General features: G+C 44.1%; 1 protein-coding gene across 5 annotated transcripts in view; it reads left to right on the top strand.

The window, feature by feature from the left end:
- Positions 1-20,256, top strand: part of LOC120517012 (shieldin complex subunit 1-like) — a 94,226-nt gene that overhangs the window by 50,977 nt on the left and 22,993 nt on the right. The window contains exon 3 of one of the 5 annotated variants that reach the window (XR_005630963.1): positions 13,102-13,442. The exons of the other annotated variants lie outside the window; for them this stretch is intronic. The gene's annotated coding sequence lies outside the window, so the exon portion shown is untranslated. The remainder of the gene's footprint in view (positions 1-13,101; positions 13,443-20,256) is intronic. 5 annotated transcript variants of the gene reach the window in all.

Below are 20,256 nucleotides of genomic sequence, written 5' to 3'. Positions count from 1 at the left end.
TTCAACTGTCCAATTTTGGTGAGCTCGTGCAAATTGTAGCCTCTTTTTCCTATTTGTAGTGGAGATGAGTGGTACCCGGTGGGGTCTTCTGCTGTTGTAGCCCATCTGCCTCAAGGTTGTGCGTGTTGTGGCTTCACAAATGCTTTTCTGCATACCTCGGTTGTAACGAGTGGTTATTTCAGTCAAAGTTGCTCTCCTATCAGCTTGAATCAGTCGGCCCATTCATTCTCCTCTGACCTCTAGCATCAACAAGGCATTTTCGCCCACAGGACTGCCGCATACTGGATGTTTTTCCCTTTTCACACCATTCTTTGTAAACCCTAGAAATGGTTGTGTGTGAAAATCCCAGTAACTGAGCAGACTGTGAAATACTCAGACCGGCCCGTCTGGCACCAACAACCATGCCACGCTCCAAATTGCTTAAATCGCCTTTCTTTGCCATTCTGACATTCAGTTTGGAGTTCAGGAGATTGTCTTGACCAGGACCACACCCCTAAATGCATTGAAGCAACTGCCATGTGATTGGTTGATTAGATAATTGCATTAATGAGAGATTGAACAGGTGTTCCTAATAATCCTTTAGGTGAGTGTATATATATATAAAATCCAATGTCTGTCTGTATTTATGTCTGTTTTTCACAAGAAAACTACTTAACGGATTCAGATCGGGTTTTTTTCTAGAATTTGCTTGAACATTCCGGTTGATTTTACGACTTCTCTCATTACGCTAAGTATCATAGTTTGCTTGTGGTACCGATTTATTTGTGCAAATCTGAGAGACTCACAGCTGGGCGGGACCCTCCTCACTCACTTGCCAGCCTCGGGGAGTGTATCTCACCTCCGCTTAGCTAGCTAATGACAGAACTACTTCACGGATTTAGATCATTTTTTTTTCTAGAATTTGCTTGAACATTCCAGTTGATTTTGCAACTTCTCTGATCGCTCTAAGAATCAAAGTTCGCTTGCAGGAGCGATATATTCATGCTAATCTGAGATAGAGGCTGCGGGCCGAGGAGAGGAGGAAGCGTGACGTCAGGAGTGGGGAGCTGGGCGGGGCCCTCCTCACTGTCCTGTTTCACTTCTACACGGGCGAAGTCGCGGAGTACGGCTAGTATATATATAAAATTCAACGTCTGTCTGTCTGTTTTTCACGAGAGAACTACTTCACAGATATAATTTGCTTGAACAATTTGCGACTTCTCTCATCATAATTCTTTTGCAGGAGCGATATACAGTAATCCCTCGCTATATCGCGCTTCAACTTTTGCGGCTTCACTCTATCGCGGATTTTATATGTAAGCATATCTAAATATGTAACGTAGATTTTTCGCTGATTCGCGGGTTTCCATGGACAATGGGTCTTTTAATTTATGGTACATGCTTCCTCAGTTGGTTTGCCCAGTTGATTTCATACAAGGGACGCTATTGGCGGATGGCTGAGAAGCTAACCAATCAGAGCACGCAGTTAAGTTCCTGTGTGCTGATTGGCTCAGCGACGGAGCGCCAAATTCGATTCGTGGCGTTAACCAGGAAGTCTCGTCTCGCTCGTTCAGCATCAACGTGTTTCGCTGTGTAAAGAGTTAACTTTTGTGCTCTTTTGTGTTTATCTTTGTGTGTAGTCAAGCCCTTCATTGTGTCTCCAAAACGATCTGTCTATCGTAATGGCTGTAACATATGTGCTATCGGAGACGCTCTATATCTTTACAATAATATTTAGGTTTTACTGTATATAAACAGTGTGTTTACATACGTAATTTCAACAAATCTTACCTAATATCTAAGAGAATATGAAGGGTTTATGCTGTATCACTGTGCGGGAAATGTTTATAAGAGTGTGGGAGAGTTTATAAGGGCTTAAAATATATAAAACTAACCATATGAACATATGGTTTTTACAACGCGGATTTTCACCTTTCGTGGGGGGTTCTGGAATGTATTTGTGCTAATCCGGCAGAGACGCTACGAGCCGAGGAGAGGAGGAAGTGCGACGTCAGGAGAGCGGAGCCTGGCAGGGCCCGCCTTACTGTTCATTTTCACTAAGATGCGGGCAGAGCCGCGGGGGCCACCTAGTATGTAGTAAAATAGTGTTTATAAAGTTCAGTGATTCAAGATCAGGGAGCATGTGAGAGGAAGCAGGATTGCTGTTCTTCTTCTGTGTCATATGCTAGCAACTGCAGAGAATGTGTCATGGCAGAGGTCTCGGTAGCCCGACTTTTCTGTAGAAGGCACACGGAGTCTCAGGAAGGCAGCAGAATCGGGTTTTCATTGCGTGATGCATACACGGACTCGACTCATGTGAAACGAGCGCCCAAGGATGGGCAAACCATACTGTTGTTGCAATTCTTATCTCCCAACACGTTTGTCCCTGTCATCTGATGCCCTATCATTCCATTCCCCGCTATCCTGCCTTCAATTGGTTCCACCAATATTTCCCAGTTGCCCTGGGCATAGCCTCTTTCCCATACGTCACATATGCTTGACGGGGCCGAATCCCGCCTAGTCCTGTTCCGGTTGTGGCCACCAATATTTACAAAGTTCATATCTCTTATCTGGAGTAGCGGAATTCACTCTCCATACTCTTCAGTGCACACTTGACCTTCAGTCTATAGTTTATTGGTTTCTAGCTTATTCATGAGCGATGAAGTATCTTTTTCCAAATATTTTCACTTTTCTGGTGAAAACAATTGTCGGCCTAATTAAGAAAGCGAAAGAATTCTAACACCACCCACGTATGAATGTGTTATCTGTGTGATTTTAACCTTAGCCGTTTTTTTATTTTTCTTCATATATCAAGAGAAAATAAGTAGTCAAGTGATAGGATGATTTGTTTTTTTTTCTTCTTTTCAAGCAACGACATCAAACTCGACTCCTGCAGGGCTGCATTGGCCGCACATTTTTGCTGAGGCCACTTTTTTAATTAGAAGTGAATTATTTCGGACAGGCCAGGTTTAGATCTATAGATGGAAGAACAAACAACGGTGTTGAAATAAAAAAGCATAGTAATGTAAATTCTAAGCAAACATGTAAATGTAGAAGGAGTATCATATTAAAAATAGCTTGCCTTAATGCTAGAAGTATCAAAAATAAGGTAAGTGAGTTGGAGTTGATTGTAGCAGAGCGTAATTATGATATTATAGCAATAACGGAAACCTGGCTAAATAACAAAGATGGGAATGAGTATACACATTTTTTAGGAATATACTGTATATATATATACAGTATAATAAAGCATTTTTAATGTAGGTAGATTATTTTGACCTGGTCATTTACAAGTAGCTCGCAAGCTGAAAAAGTGTGGGCAGCACCCCTGGGCTAGAAGAAGTGGCTGGGGAGAAGGAAGTCTGGGTATCTCTGTTCAAGCTGCTGCCACTATGACCCGATCTCGGATAAGCGGAAGACGATGGATGGATGGATGAAGACAGAAAAGAAAAGGAGGTGAGGTTGCTGTTTATGCCAAACAGGATTTAAATGTTAGTCCTCTCCAGTTGGATGATGAGTCCCATCTTAGTGAGGACGTGTGGCCTCGCCTGGAAAGCACTAGGGAAAGAGGTCTTATTTTAGGAGTGTGTTATAGACCACCCAATTCAGACAGTAATTTCAACACACATTGTTTTAATAGTATTAAAAGGGCAAGTTTACAGTGGGATATTATAGTCATGGGGGATTTGAATTATCTGGGATAACCTTGCAGATAGAGGAGCACAAGAGCAGGAGTTTTTAGAAGTAATCAGTGACTGTTTGTTAACACAGCATGTTAAAGCACCAACACGGGTGAAGCCTGTCTGGATTTAGTATTCTGTAATAATCAGGATAGAATTGAGGGTGTAGAGGTGATTGGACCACTAGGGTCAAGTGACCATAATGTAATACAATTCTCAGTATTTTGTAAGAGTACAGATGCAAAGACTAAAATTGTTAAGTTGAACTTTGGTAGGGCTAATTTTGAGCAGATGTGACAAAGTCTAAGTAGGATAGACTGGGATAAGCTTTTAAATGTGGAGACAGTCGAGGAGCAGTGGAACAGGTTTAGAAATGTTTGACATGTAATGCAGGACAGATACTGACCTAAATTTTGGATTAATAGGAAACTAAAAAACTCCACAGTGGATTAATAAAGATTTAAAAAAGAAGTTGCAAAGGAAAAAACTGCTGTATAAGGCATATAAGACTAATGACTGCAAAGAGAATCGTAGCGCGTATGAGAACATGAGGGCAACCATTAAGAAGGATATCAGGGAGGCTAAAAGACAGTTGGAGAGGAATATAGCAGATAAGGTGAAAGAAGACCCCAAGAGATTCTTTCAGTATTTTAGTAGTAAAAGAACAGTTAAGGAGGAGGTCAAGTTCATCAGGAATAGTAAAGGGAATTAAAAGATACAGACAATGAAATAGCAGATGCCCTAAACTTACATTTTTCTGAGGTGTTTACAAGTGAGCAAGTGGATAACCTCAGAGCAGTAACAGGGACTACTAAGGAGGTACTGAGGGATTTGGAAATTGTAGAGGAGAAGTGCTGCTCAGATTAAATAAGATGAAATCAAACAAATCACCAGGCCCAGATAATATTTATCCTCGTGTTCTTAAGGAGGCTAGTGAGTACAGATATAAACCCTTGACACATATTTTTAGGAAGTCACTGTGCACTGGAGAGATTCTGAAGGACTGGAAAATGGCAAATATCATCCCATTATATAAAAAGGGTGACAGGGCAGATCAGAGCAACTATAGGCCAGTAAGCAACATGCATCACAGGAAAATTAATGGAAGGAATTATTAAGGATAAGATTGAGCAACACATGGCAAGGACAGGAGTTATTCTGAACAGTCAGCATGGGGTCAGAAGAGGGAGGTCATGTTTTACTAACATGTTGGAATTCTATGAGGAGGCAACAAAAGGATACGATCAAAGTGGAGCTTATGATATTATTTATCTGGACTTTCAGAAAGCATTTGATAAGGTGCCACATGAGAGGTTGGGCATCAAGTTAAAAGAAGTGGGAGTTCAGGGTGATGTTTTTAGATGGGTGCAGAATTGGCTCAGACACAGGAAGCAGAGGGTGATGGTGCGAGGAACCTCATCAGAACTGGCCGATGTTAAGAGTGGTGACCACAGGGGCAGTGCTGGGCCGCTGCTATTTTAATATATATAAATGATTTAGATAGGAATATAAGGAACAAGTTGGTTAAGTTTGCAGATGATACCAAGAGAGGTGGATGAGCAGATAATTTGGACTTGGATAGCAGACAGGCTTGGGCAGATTTGTGGACGATGAAATTTAATGTCAGTAAATGTAAAGAATTACACATAGGAAGTAAAAATATTAGGTTTGAATACACAATGGGGGTCTGAAAATCGAGAGTCCACCTTATGAGAAGGATTTAGGAGTCATAGTGGACTCTAAGCTATCAACTTCCTGACAGTGTTCAGAAGCCATTAAGAAGGCTAACAGAATGTCAGGTTATATAGCGCCTTGACGTGTGGAGTACAAGTCACAGGAGGTTCTGCTCAACCTTTATAATGCACTGGTGAGGCCTCATCTTGAGTACTGTGTGCAGTTTTGGTCTCCAGGCTACAAAAGGACATAGCAGCACTAGAAAGGTCCAGAGAAGAGCGACTAGGCTGATTCAGGGCTACAGGGGTTGAGTTATGAGGAAAGATTAAAAGAGCTGAGCCTTTACAGTTTAAGCAAAAGAAGATTAAGAGGTGACATGATTGAAGTGTTTAAAATTATGAAGGGAATTAGTACAGTGGATCGAGACTTGTATTTTAAAATGAGTTCATCAAGAACATGGGGACACAGTTGGAAACTTGTTAAGAGTAAATTTCGCACAAACATTAAGACATTTTTCTTTACCCAAAGAACGATAGACACCTGGAATAAGCGACCAAGTAGTGTGGTGGACAGTAAGATGTTGGGGACTTTCAGAACTCGACTTGATGTTTTCTTGGAGGAAACAAGGGGATAGGACTGGCGAGCTTTGTTGGGCTGAATGGCCTGTTCTCGTCTCGAGTGTTCTAATGATCTAATTAATCAAACACACTTCTTCTTAGCTAACAGTTAATAAGCAAGACCCTGTAATTATGAATCCTCTGGCTTATCCAAATCCAGTAAACTAAACACAATGCACCAATGCAGAACAATGAGGTCTTAGGGCCGGGCTGTACTTGACGCTCAGAATGTCATGGCCGCCATGCGTTCCCAGTGCTCTACTGACGCGTCCTCTGAGCACATCGTCAGAAATTAACGCGATGCGTCCATGAGTTGCAGCACCAGCAAAAAATTTGGGTGGCATGCGTGTTCCACGTTTTTGGTACGTGACGTGAACATTGCTGTTTACTATCAACATCTCCGTAGCAACAAACATGCCTGTCAGAACAGCTGGCATCAAATCGGCAGCTCTTTGAAAGTGGATATGGAAACGTGTAAGACCAAGTGGAAGCAAATTTGCGAGGGAAAATGTCCAAGAAAAGACGTGGAGATTTGGCAGGTGCAAGATAACACAGTGTGACTACATGCCACATTGCAGCTCCAACAGGCTTCGATGTTCGATGAATGGTCCGATGTGGTGGAGCAAATCATCAAACTTAAAAGCTGACATACAAAAGTTTTCGTGGTACTTGTCTTCATCCATTTCTCACATAGGCAATACGAGCGTCACATATTCCCCATCGTAATGACGCCATACGTTTAAAGGTCTCACATACCGTCTTCTGTGTCACGATTGCCTTTGCAAGAGCATCTCGCACTGCCACCTAGTGGAATCCTCTAGATTTACATAAAGTATGCATGCAAATACACCGTATATACTCGCATCTTGAAACCCGAAAAAAGTCAATCATAAAATCAGACCCCGACTTTTACACCCGTTCAAAAATGCAACACTTAATTTTTTTTTTTTTTGTACATCTTCTTGCCTCCTTCAATCTCTCACCAGTTTCTCAGACACATCGAATTTTGTTGCAGCAGCACAGTTACCAATTTCTTTCGCCATTTTAATGACTTTTAATTTAAAACCAGCTTCATATTTTCTTCTGATCGAACGCTCCATCATAGATGAGGGATTCTCTTACGATCAAGGTGTATGAGGGTGTGAGATACAAAAAACACAAAACAGTGCAGACGTCACTTCGGAATAGTTCGGGTATCACCGTGTGGTCACGTAGGCACCATACATTGAAGAAAAAGGCCGTTTGCTCCGTGGTTACTCTCTCCGGTGGGCGTCAGCATATCATAATCTCTTGGACCAATAGCGGGAGTTGTCCGCATTCGACTTATACGCCCGACATGCTAAAATACCAGAAATCATACGGTGAAATACGGGAGAACTTAAATGCGAGTACAGTATATACGGTATTCAGCAGCAGGGTACGCATCACGTAGCGCCAAGTATATCCCGGCCCTTACACCTCAACAATGGAGACTTGGACTAGAGTAACTGCAGGCTCCCTCATTGAAAAAGACACAAATGAAGCCTTGCCCCCCCACCAAATTTAGCCTCGGGCGTTAACTGGATTTGAGGATCTATGTGGGCCTGTCCCGGATGGGTTGGCGTCCCATGCTGGGATGGCAGGTTTTTCCTTTCACAGTTATGAGTACCTTCATCTCAATAATAATGATGACTGTGATGAAGTCAGTCACCCAGCACTGAAACTGTACAAACTATGAGATGCAGTTCAGGCGATCATCAAATATATGCTGAAGATGTGCGTGTCCTCGATCGTAACGTAAGTATTGACAGAAGTCCATTCGGTAGGAAGTGGATGAGTCTTCAGGGGAGATGAAGGAGGAGGCGCTTTATTGTACGATATAGAAGTAAAGAAACTAGAAATCTTGTGAACATGCAGTTGAATGAACGCCTTTGGTTTGCGTCGTGAAGTTGTGTCAGGGGATTAAGGGAGCTATGATGCCCCCTACAGGCCACAGTATTTAGTGTTACTATAACATGTAATAACGTTGGTTTTTTTTTTTGTCCTTATGAACATCAGAGCGATATGTAAGAGCGAGGAAGGCAGTTACTGTAACTGTCATTTTAATCCAGTCGATAATCTCGTCTACTCTGCCATTAACCAGTGGCATGGCGTGGTTGGCAGGACCGCAGTAAAGCCACTGCTATTAAACACAACTTGAGCCTTCTCACATGCCCTCGTCTCAGCTGGCAGCCCCATTCCCTACAATAAGGCGTCCCTCCTCGCCGTGATGCAGTGACTGCAGTGCCGTTAGCACTGCGGAGAGGGTGGCGAGCGCGACTGGGCTGGCATAACAAACAGCAGCAGCCACTGCCGCGAGCTGCCAAGGACGACACAAAGCAAAGACCCCCGGTCTTTAATAACAACCCCAGCCTGGTCCCTTAGGGAGCTTGTGCAAACGAGCGAGCTGCTCCAGTGCGCTGCTTTTATCACATCGGCGTCACGTGGCGGGTCCCTCTAATGATGTGAAATGTGCTTTTCCTAAAAATGTTGCCAGCCAGCCGTGTAATCCTGAGTAATGCCTTATTTTTAAATGCCTTGGTTTTTTTTTTCCACTCACACTGTAGCTGAAGATTTTGTTTTCCCTGAATATAAAACCATAATAATTAGTTATTTTATGCAGCGGCTGTAGATTGCGTCTCGGTTTTGCAGTCTTTTAACTTCGCCACACAGAGAGCTGCGAGGTGATGATCGTGAGGATGGAATTTTAATGCCAGTTATTGGGTTTGTGTGGAAGCCGCCCTCCATTATCCACCGTGATGGTCCGCCAATGTCTAGGGGTTCCATGCTTATCAGAAATATCTTTACCCTTGGCAATCTCGGGACCACTTCACTTTCGATGAAAAGGCCCGATATTAATCAAGGTACACCTTATATTTTTTAATCTATTTTTTTGTTCCTGTTTGTTTTGTGCTGATTTTCATAGAGAAATTCATTATGCGCTCACTGAGCCAGTTATTAGGATTACCTGTTGTGACGCCCACCCGGACAGGACACAGACAGGCAGGACACCAGTGTGCCACACTCCATGCCTTTATTTACAGTTTTAAAATGCACGACACACCAACACACAGTCTCTTCTTGCCACCAGTCCTTCACCCTCCACTCTTCCTCAGGCTTTGTCCTCTTCCTCCCGACTCTGGCCATCGAATGGTGGGGTCTGGCCCCTTTTTATAGGGCACCCGCGAGGACTCCAGGTGCCTAACAAGGAAAGGTCCATGCACCCCCTGGTGGTGGTCACGGGTTCCAACAGGGATTGAGCTCCCATGCTCATGCCCTGCAGGAAACCAAGGGGGCTACCCTCTGTCAGCCCCAGGGGAGGAGCTGTCCTGATAATACTCCAAACCTGCTCCCTCCACACTCTGCGTGTCCCAGCTGGGTAAGGGTCCCAGCCGCCCGCCACACTGCGTAGAAGGAGGACAGGTGTCCTGGTCAGGAAAGGGAGTGATTTACATATCTACCTGCCCCAGACGGGTGGTCTTCCCAGTCCACCGTATCCAAATCCTTTGGGAACAGGAGATTTGTAGCTTGACAGCTGCAGAAATGGTGGGATTCAATCATTCCGTTGAGTTTAAGACCTCTTGTGGAATCCAAACCATGAAGAATTGAGGCTGTTTTGAGAGTAGGGGTCCTTTCCTAGTAATTCATATGGTGGTCCTAAGAACTTGCAGTGTGCTGTAGCCCTGGTAGGCATTTATGGGATGTAAATGTGGGTGTGGTGAAGCTGTGAGAGTGGGAGGAGCCATCTGAAGGAGCACAGTCGTGTGGTATGCCAGTACTGAACAAGTGGAGAGAGAGACCCCCCCAACTTTTGAAAGGCCTTTCGGTACTTGAAGTGATGAAAGTAAGAGGTACGTTTAAAACTCCTTGAGCTACGCACTTCATTCTGCAGCTCACTGATGGTCTTGATGCTCCATGGACTAACAATCACCTCCATAAACAACAACCCCAAAGTTCATCGATACGATTTAAGATAAGACTGGAATGACACGCCATGGACTCCACAGGGTGAACGAAACCCTTGTGCCACCATCCTCTCTTGATGCATTGGGAAATATTCATAGGGGGCGCGCAGTCTCTCCAGTGTCTTACAGTGTAGCTTGTGACTCCTTTGGTGTTCAGAGGTCTTCCTCGCTCATCTTCTTCAGTTCTTGTGATACGGCCCGCCCTCGCCGATTTCCAACCGTCCCACACTCTTTGCATTTCTTTCTGGCCAATGTAACTGGACATTCAGTGACTTAGGTGTCTTCTTGTCTCCATCCCCTGACTTTTTCTGGAGTTCCTGTCCCCATACTGACTTCCCCACAAGTGGGACCTCCGGGATACAATTACCTGAGACCCTCAGATGGATGACCTCCACTGAATCAATGATGGGACTTTACCCCAGTGATGATTTAGTGGTGTCCTGTAAAAGGGGCTGAATATATATGTGATCCATTATTCTGTGTTTTATATTTGTAATTAATTTAGACCACTGTCACAAAAGCACGTCAGAGGGTCACCTTTTGAGCTCGCCTGAGTCAGGCATTGTCACTGTGGGTCACGAAGGGGGTGCTGTAGTTAATGGTATCATCTCTTTGCCAGCAGTTTTAGGTGTAAGCCAGAAATCCAACACTGGATAAAACTAACATTTAATTATTATTTCTATTACTTATTATTTAGCTGACTTCTTTATCCAAGGCGACTTACAAGACTGGAGACCCAATTGGCTCCTCCATCCATCCATTATCCAACCCACTATATCCTAACTACAGGGTCACGGGGGGTCTGCTGGAGCCAAACCCAGCCAACACAGGGTGCAAGGCAGGAAAAACTCCGGGCAGGGCGCCAGCCCACCACAGGGCACACACACACACACACCAAGCACAATTTTTAATCGCCAATCCACCTGACCTGCATGGAGTCTTTGGACTTTTGGAGGAAACCCACGCAGACACAGGGAGAACATGCAGATTCCACGCAGGGAGGACCCAGGAAGCGAACCCGGGTCTCCAAATTACGAGGCAGCAGCACTACCCACTGCGCCACTGTGCCGCCCCCAATTGGCTCATTTTTGTTTTTTTTCCAATTGGCGCACAGGCAGGTGAAGTGACTTGCTCATGGTCACTTGGTGTCAGTAGTGGGATTTGATCCAACAGCCTTAGGTTTTGAAATTCAAAGCCTCAACCACCATGCCACACCACTGCCTGCCTCTTTAATTTGCCAGCTGACCTCACCCGTGTGTCTGTCTGTGGACCCGCGGAGTACCAGAGAAAAACTGAAACAGACACGCGGAAAACCTGCAAACTCCACACGGATGGCAATGTGGGAGCCAAAGCCAGAATGCTGGATCCATGTGACAGCACTAACCACCGCTCCATGGGCTTGATGATATTCCTTTTTAATTGTAAGCCATGACTGGTGTTTTTTGATCTGTCATTTTCCAGTGTGTTGCTTCACAGAAAAAGAAAAAAAATATATTGATAAAAATACCCTTTATGAAATTTGAACTTTACTAATGCCATTTTATGGCCACTTATGATGAAACTTATTAAATCATGTTTTGCTACGGATATGAAATGTGTCTTATCAGATCTTACTGCGTTATCTCCAGAACAGTTGGTGGTAGCCCTGGAAAAGCAACGGGAGACGAGGAAATGCGATTTTGTGCATCTGCTGCCGTCCAGAGGCTGATGAACAGATTGTGAAATGGAAAGATGTCCTGTGTCCCATCAGATAATTCAGCAATAGCACCAAAGGAACATATATCCTGAATAGTGTGGTGTCTATTGATGTTGTAATATGAGATGTTTTCAGATTGTAATACAAAACAGTCAGGGTTTTTATTTTAACTTTTATCCATCCATTTTAAAACCATTTAATCCAGTTAAGTAAAATGGAGGCTCAAGCCTGAGTTGCAATAGTCTGCCACCATATCCAGAGTACAGAGCGATGTTCAGTGGAGACAGCAGGTGGCACATTGGTTAGTGCAGATACTTCACACCTCTGGGACCCCCAGTTGTCCTCAGCCCAGCATCATCTCTGTGGCGGTCCAGCGTCTGGGTAGCTTTTTCCTTCCACATCACAAAGACGTGTGTTAGTTTAAATGGCTCAGTAGGTGTGTGTGTGTGTGCGTGCGTGCGTGCGTGCGTGTGTGTGTGTGTGTGTGTGGCTTTCACCTTGTCCAGGGTTGATTCCTGCCTTACTAGGGTCTGGAAAAGAGAAGAGTGTAGGTAGTCCTTTCTATGGCAGAAAAGTCCTTTTCATACTGGTCATTATGGATCTATAGACCAGATCCATCGGGAGAAATGATGATGTATGGGTTGCTTTGGACAAATGTGGGTAGAAGATGTGCAGTAATTTATTATCTGAGCTAACGAAGGTGGCAAAATGAAAAGAAGACATAAATTAGAAGGGACATCAAGAATATAAGGGGCAGCACCAGCTTAACTGAATGGTTGGAACCAATCTGAACACGTGAAATGTGAGAATGAACAGCAGTTCCTGCTTTATCTATATTATATAGTGTCTTTAATATCTAATGATCATATCACGTCTGTCCTTTTGCTCTATAGCTCTGTTCATTTGTCTCTGTTTATCTAATATATGATGATTTTTATATCTGTTTTATGAACTGCTAGTGCATCTAGAAATTAGATAGATAGATAGATAGAACTCACTATCTATCTATCTATCTATCTATCTATCTATCTATCTATCTATCTATCTATCTATCTATCTATCTATCTAGACAACTATGCTATCTGTCTCACTGTCTGTCTAATCCTGCCAACTATGCTATCTGTCTGTCTGTCTGGCTGGCAGTCGAATCCTGCCACCTATGTTATCTGGCTGTCTAATCCTGCCAACTACGCTATCTGTCTCACTGGCTGTCTAATCCTGCCAACTATGCTATCTGTCTGTCTGTCTGGCTGTCTAATCCTGCCAACTATGCTATCTGTCTGTCATATAGTGCCTTTATTATTTAATTATGTCATGTTTCCTTTTTTAATCTTCTATATGGTGATTTTCTCTTCTCTATGATATAGTGCATTTTGTATCTATCTATCTTGTAGTGCCTATCATGTGTATTATAATGCTTATCTTATTTATGATATCACACCTTTCTTTATTTTCTGTTTCTCATATCTCAGTCAGTCATGGCTGTCTGTCAATCTGACGATGATGCTGTTCATCCACTTATCCATCTCTCTCACTTCCCGTCCTGTGTGTTCACTGGTGAGAGAAAAGCCCGATTTGGGAAAGGCAGACCCGGGAGCACAATGGGCGGGGGAATTACTCCCATTACCCCCACCCAGGCACAGTGGATTGGCATTGAAGGTGATGTGTTGCCCCGCTCAGTGTGATCGACTCCTTCGAGTTACAGTCCATCTCCCGAGCATCTTGAGCCCCGGCGAGTGCCTGTGGGGAATGGCGCAGGCCCAGAGAGAACGTGTCAAGTAGTCCTTCAGGCGTTTCTTTGTGCCACCCCAAGGTGAATTATATAATGCCTTTCATATCTATCTATATCTTCCTATCTATTATATGATGCCTTTAATGTCTGTCTTTCTGTATGTTATGTAATGTCATTCCTATCTTTGTGTTATAGTGATTTTTGTGTACATTATGCTGTCCTTCTTTAATTATGATGTCCTACCTCTAATCTTTATCTGAATCGTGCCTTTCACACCTGCATTTATAAAGTGCTTGTGCGTCTTTTTTCATATCAATTTGTTCACCTCTTAATGCCCTGCATCTCTATTAGCGTTTCACTTGTGTCTATCTAATGTCCAGACTTACTTTAATTTAAAGTCAATGTAATATACAGTATAGCGTGTCACATCTATTTAGCTGCCTGTCTGCCTATAATGTAGTAACTCTCATATCAATCGCTGTATAAATTATAATCTGTCTGTGTAATCATCAGAGATGAATGGATGTGAATGAAAGACTTGTGCCGTGATTCTGACTTGGCACCCGTTGCTGCCTCGGTTGGCTCGAAGAGAATTAAGTGTGTTTGAGAATCCTTCGTTTTGTCACCAGAGTCCCCAAAGACATCGAGGTACATGAATATGCGGTGCCCCAAACACACACAACAACAACAACAACATTTATTTATATAGCACATTTTCATACAAACAGTAGCTCAAAGTGCTTTACATATTAAAGAATAGAAAAATGAAAGACATAATTATAAAAAAAATAAATCAACATTAACATCGAATAAGAGTAAGGTTCAATGGCCAGGGGGGACAGAAAAAACAAAAAAAACTCCAGACGGCTGGAGAAAAAATAACACACACACACACACTGCATGGATTCTCACAGGAGGTCACAGTGGGGAGCTGACACTTTTGCCTCCACCCTGGCCCACCCTGCTCAGATTACATGCCCTTCATTTCCAGTACAGATGTTATCTGATCTACAGGGGGGTCGGATGCATTATTTGAAAAACAATTCAGAAGGACGACAATCCTGCATCCGCTTCGACAGTTGGGAGCAACATGATAGCCGAGGTGCTGTCCTGCCATGAGTCCTTGCAAAGGCTTTTAACGTCCAGAGTTGTCCTTTGTTGGCTAAAAGGGGTCTTCTGGAATGCTGACATGTCGACAAGGGGTAAAGCAACGTCGGTGAATTGTATCCGTCATCGCTTTGTGAGACTCCTCATTCTGACAGAAAAACTTCACGTGCCAGGGGTTAATTGACAATAATCGCCTTGTTGGGTTGCGTATCATTTGTTAGTTTGCAGCCATAGACGAGAACAGACCTGACAGGCAGGCATTGTGGCGTGGCAGCCTCAGGTGTTGTGGGCTCAAATCCCACTACTGACACCAATGTGTGACCCTGAGCTGGTCACTTTCTCTGCCTGTGCGCCAAGTAGACAAACAAACAGAAAATGGAACCAGTTGTATCTCAAGTGTTCATGAATAAAGGCGTCAGCCAAATAAGAAAGAAGCAAGTGATTGAGCGTTGTGATTTAAACCCAGGCGCCAGCCAGACCAAACCCCAACACGAACGCCCAAGCACAGTCCCAGGTTCAAATCAAGGTAGATTTATTAATCAAATCACCTCAAATATGTCGCACAAGCACAAAACGCAGGTTTTCTCTCCACAGTACTTTCTTCCTACCGCACTGCCCTCCTCCAGTCAAGTGTTGCCGCTTGGATAAAAGAGTGCGGCCCACTTTTATTACAGACCTGGGAGTACTGCCAGTGCCAGGGTGATCACCCCGATGGAAGTCATTCCAAGTCACACGGATGTCCATTATAACAGGGAGCTCGTCTCCCTACAGCGCCCTCTCGTGGCCCCCAATGACTCCAGCAGGTCTGCTCTGCCGGACTACATTTTCCGGCATGCCTACTGGGCACCAACATCTGGGGCTGCTGCCATCTAGCGTGCTGGGGGAATAAAAAGCCTCCAGCGACGTCTTTCTTCCCCAGTGGGCTGTCCGTCCATCCCTTTTGGTCCTTCCTTCCGGGATTGATCCCTTCTTTCTCCCCGGCCGGAATGCCTATCAACCTATTAGGAGTCTCCCATCTGGGTAAGGAACCATCCCCTCTCCTAACCGGGATGCCCATCCAACCCATGTGGCATCTACAGCAGATAATAATGGGAAAACAAACGGGCTTTGACGGACTGAATGGTCTCCTCTCGTTTTGTCAAAATTTCTTATGTAATTCAGGGAAAAAAAAAACCAAAATCACTTGATGTGGCTAACTGGAGTCGCCCGCCATCTTGTGTCCAGGCTGGAGTTCACCTTGCATGACATCCTGTACTTGGATTGTGTGGTCAAAGGGCGGAGGGGGTCTGTGGCGCTGCCTCGTTTAAAAAGTGTGAAACGTAAAACGGGAGAAAATGTCTTAGTGAAGATCAAGGAGCTTTAAACACTTTAATCTTTGATTATCCCCTTGTCCCCTTTTGGAAATCCTCGGCGGTGGCATAACGGCAGTCGGTCAGAATTATGAGCCGGATTCATTTTGCCGCTTTGTGCTGATATTATGGCATATTTTAGAAGCTTTAAAATGTTCTTCTTATGGTGTGACTCCATGGGAATGTCGGAGCTGCCCTGCTTTATTGGTATCCTTGCCCTCCTGCCCAGTTTAAACTACAGTTTTCTTTCATAGATGCCAAGTGAAGTCAAATCTGGAATCCCCCAGAAATGTCCCTGTCTTTAGTAGAAATGGGTGCTTTTCTGTCAGGTTATCGTTAAATTAGATGTGATTAGTTAAACTTTATTAATCCCAATGGGAAAATTCAAAAGCATACAGCGGCAGAAACATAAAAAACAAAGATCCAGACTCACAGGACAGAAAATGCAGCCAATCGATCGATTGATTTGCAGATAAAAATAAATAAATGTATCTTGTGCAGAAATTTGGAAACAAACTTAATGAGTACATTGGGAGGAAGCTTTGAATTGCCTGATAGCAGCAGGCAGAAAAGACCCCCCAGAGCACAGCGTGGTGGAACGAGCCGGTGGGTGACTAAAAGGGCTCCGAGATAGAAAGGCGCCTCCTACTGGGGATTTTTCATGATGGCGTCCAATTTTGCCACCATCCTCTTTTCCACAACAGCTTTCGGTTTTCGCCCCGTGATGGCGCACGCTTTCCCAATACATTTGTTCCTTTTGACCACAGTGTAGACCACCACACTGGCTACTACGGACTGGTAGAACATTTCCAGCAGCTTGCTGCACGCATCAAAAGACCATCAGAGTCTCCTCGGGAAGTCCAGTCTGCTCAGGCCCTTCTTGTCAGACCAGTCCAGTTTGCTGGTACTTGTAGCTCTGCTCCACTTCCACCTTCACCCCCTGAATGGTGACTGCTTGGCAGGCCGCAGGTCCACCACCAGCTCTCTTGTCTTTGCTGATGTTGGGTTGCAGGTTTCTTGTCCCTGCACCACAAGACAAAGTCCTCCACGACTTTCCTGTACTCTGACTCGTCTCAATCTCTCTCTATATATAAAATTCAATGTCTGTCTGTCTGTCTGTCTGTCTGTTTTTCATGAGAGAACTACTTAATGGATTGAGATCGGGTTTTTTTCTAGAATTTGCTTGAACATTCCGGTTGATTTTGTGACTTCTCTCATTATGCTAAGTAAGTATCAGAGTTCGCTTGCTGTACCAATTTATTCGCACTAATCCGAGAGAGCGGTTGTGGGCTGAGGGGAGTGGGAGGTGGGACCTCGGGAGTAGGGAGCCGGGCGGGGACCTCCTCACTCATTCAACCACCTCTGGGAGTGTACCTTACCTTCACTTAGCTAGCAAACGAGAGAACTACTTAACGAATTTAGATCGGGTTTTTTTCTAGAATTTGCTTGAACATCCCGGATAATTTTGTGACTTCTGTCATCGCACTAAGTATATCGCTTAGATAGTGAACGAGAGAACTACTTAACGAATTTAATAATAATAATAATACATTTTATTTATACAAGGCGCCTTTCTAAGAACTCAAGAACTCAATTTAGATCGGGTTTTTTTCTCGAATTTGCTTGAACATTCCGGTTGATTTTGTGACTTCTGTCATCGCACTAAGTAAGTATATCGCTTAGATAGCGAACGAGAGAACTACTTAATGAATTTGGATTGGGTTTTTTTCTAGAATTTGCTTGAACATTCTGGTTGATTTTGCGACTTCTCTCATTATGCTAAGTAAGTATCAGAGTTCGCTTGCTGTAACAATTTATTTGTGCGAATACGAGAGACACGATGTGAGCCGAGGGGAGTGGGAGGTGGGACCTTGGGAGTAGGGAGCCGGGCGGGGACCTCCTCACTCATACACCAGCCTCAGGGAGTGTACCTTACCTTCACTTAGCTTGCAAACGAGAGAACTACTTAACGAATTTAGATCGGGTTTTTTTTCTCGAATTTGCTTGAACATTCCGGTTGATTTTGTGACTTCTGTCATCGCACTAAGTACGATAGTTTTGTTGCGGCACCAATTTATTCGCACTAATCCGAGAGAGCGGTTGTGGTCCGAGTGGAGTGGGAAGTGGGACCTCGGGAGTAGGGAGCCGGGTGGGGCCCTCCTCACTCACATGCCAGCTTCCGTTTCAGACGCTCGACGTCTGGCCACGTTTTGGAGCGAATCTTGTTTGTCCTGTTTCACTACTACGTGGGTGGAACTGTCGGGGGCAGCTAGTTATTAATAGTTAAACTCATTTAAAAATATAGAGCCTAAAATAAGAGAGAACTGAAATCATATGCACCTTATTCTGTGAGACTGAGGCCCCCACCCTATCTGTTCCTAAGGACACACAGGTCCTAATAATGGCTGAAAATGCCCACTAGAGGGGGAAAAAAACCTGCCAAACCCCGGCTGGTAACGAAAAGTGCAATGTCGAAAGAATCTTTATAAGTTAACAGATTTGCTGTTACACAAAATGCTCTTCTTCACAAACAGTGCGGGAGGCACAGCAGGAGTTTCCTGAACGGCAGTCTCAAAGCAAACCAGTTCCCAAAGACACAAATCCAGCAAGAATGGCCATAAAGGTGCCAGCACAACACAACACAATACAATACAACTTGTCTCGTGTGTAACGCTGTCCTCTGAGTGCAGGCGCAGAACACTGTTCATGATTCTCAGTTAAAATACAAGTACGGATGATACGAGTTACTAAATACAGAACTGGCAGACATGGAAATGCAGATTTGTTAAAACACGCAGAAAACAAGGCAGAGACTGAAGAAGCCTACATGGAGTCCAACAATATTTGGCCATTAATTAATTGATGAACTGATGAATTTCTGCCAGTTGACAACAGAGGAGATTAAAATTTTTACTCCAGTAATTCACCAAAATGGCACAATTATTACCTACAACTCACTGAAACCACAAAGCGTAGTCAATGAACCACACGTTTTTGTCAGCGCTGAGGATGGTCCCATGCTGGTGAGTGACAGGTGACCCCACATCTTGTGGAACCACCCACAAGACACACTGCATTATGGACTAGGAGCCCTGATCAGTTCCGAAAGCACATCCAAAAAATGTCCACCAGAGGGGGATATCACCGTCAAACCCTGGCTAGTACCAAGGGCAAGCACCAAACTGGTCTACCATAAAACGTGAATTCTCACAAAGTGCTCTTCAGTAAGAGTGACACTCCGTGGAGCACAAGAAGCCAAGGAATCACCCAAAAACATGCAGGCAATCAATCCTAAGCAATCCCAATGCAGTCATCCAGAAATGTAATCAAAACACTGAGCAGGAAGATCAAAATTCCAAAAATTCCACGGGCACCGCAAAAAGACACAATTGACTCACCAACTTCAGAGCGCAGTGACATTAAACCGCTAGGAACTGTGGGAATCCCGGCAGCTTTTACTCCATCTGCCCAAGGAAATCTCATGGTGGCGTGTTGCTCAATAAATGGTGCAAACCTGTGGTAGAACGTCTGGTTTCATTTGACCTGGGAGTCAACTAGACCACCGCCAGAGTGCTGTGCCGTGCAGGATCGAACTACCCATAAGCCATTGCAAACGTCGTCTTGTGCTGGGTCAGCTTGCATCTGTCATTTTCAAACCGCCTTTACTTTTTGAACTGACCCTCGTCATTGTGGAAGGTCTGTGACTAATTTGGGGGTCCCAAAAGCAATAAAAACCACGCATCCAAACTCCCCCCATGTCTCCCATTGCTAAGACACAATAGGGACTTCGTGATTATTAAGGAGGAAGCGGTGAATAGCGTAGCACACCAGGAAGGGTGCAGTAAGATGGGGGTATGGAGATTACCTGTTATTTGCTTCAGAACCAGAACTGGACCAGAATTTTAGTACCAATCCAACACCAAGCTCTTCCCAGCCTGCTTTTTATGGGATGTTGGTGGTCCTGCCACTGGGGGATACACCCACAAAATACACGACATTTAAAGAGAAAGTATGCAGATATCTTTAAAAATAACTAAAACAAACCAATAATACATTATGTCATAAATGGACAGAGCCATTTTATCAGAAATGATGGTAACAGATGATCCACAGTGTAAAAAGAAGACAAAAGAAAAAGAATAAAAATAGAAGGCTGTGAAGGAGTATAACCCACTCCAGTGTCCTAACGGTAAACGTGTAGCTCCCCCTTAAGGAATCTCGTTCAAATGCTAATTGGTTATTAGAGAAACCACAGTAGTTGTATTAACGTGGCCAAAGCCCACCGTTCTGTTCAATAAAGCAGGTTGGGTTGCTGCCATTCCTAAACGTCAATTCCGGGTACACAGAGGACTGTAAACGTATCCCAAAGATGAAGACAGAAGGCTTGCGCCATGTCACACGTCCAGAGTTCTTAATCTCAACCGTGGACACGAACTCCA

This window comes from Polypterus senegalus, chromosome 16 (assembly GCF_016835505.1).
Source record: "Polypterus senegalus isolate Bchr_013 chromosome 16, ASM1683550v1, whole genome shotgun sequence".
NCBI lineage: Eukaryota > Metazoa > Chordata > Cladistia > Polypteriformes > Polypteridae > Polypterus > Polypterus senegalus.
This window is presented reverse-complemented; position numbering and strand designations above follow the sequence as displayed.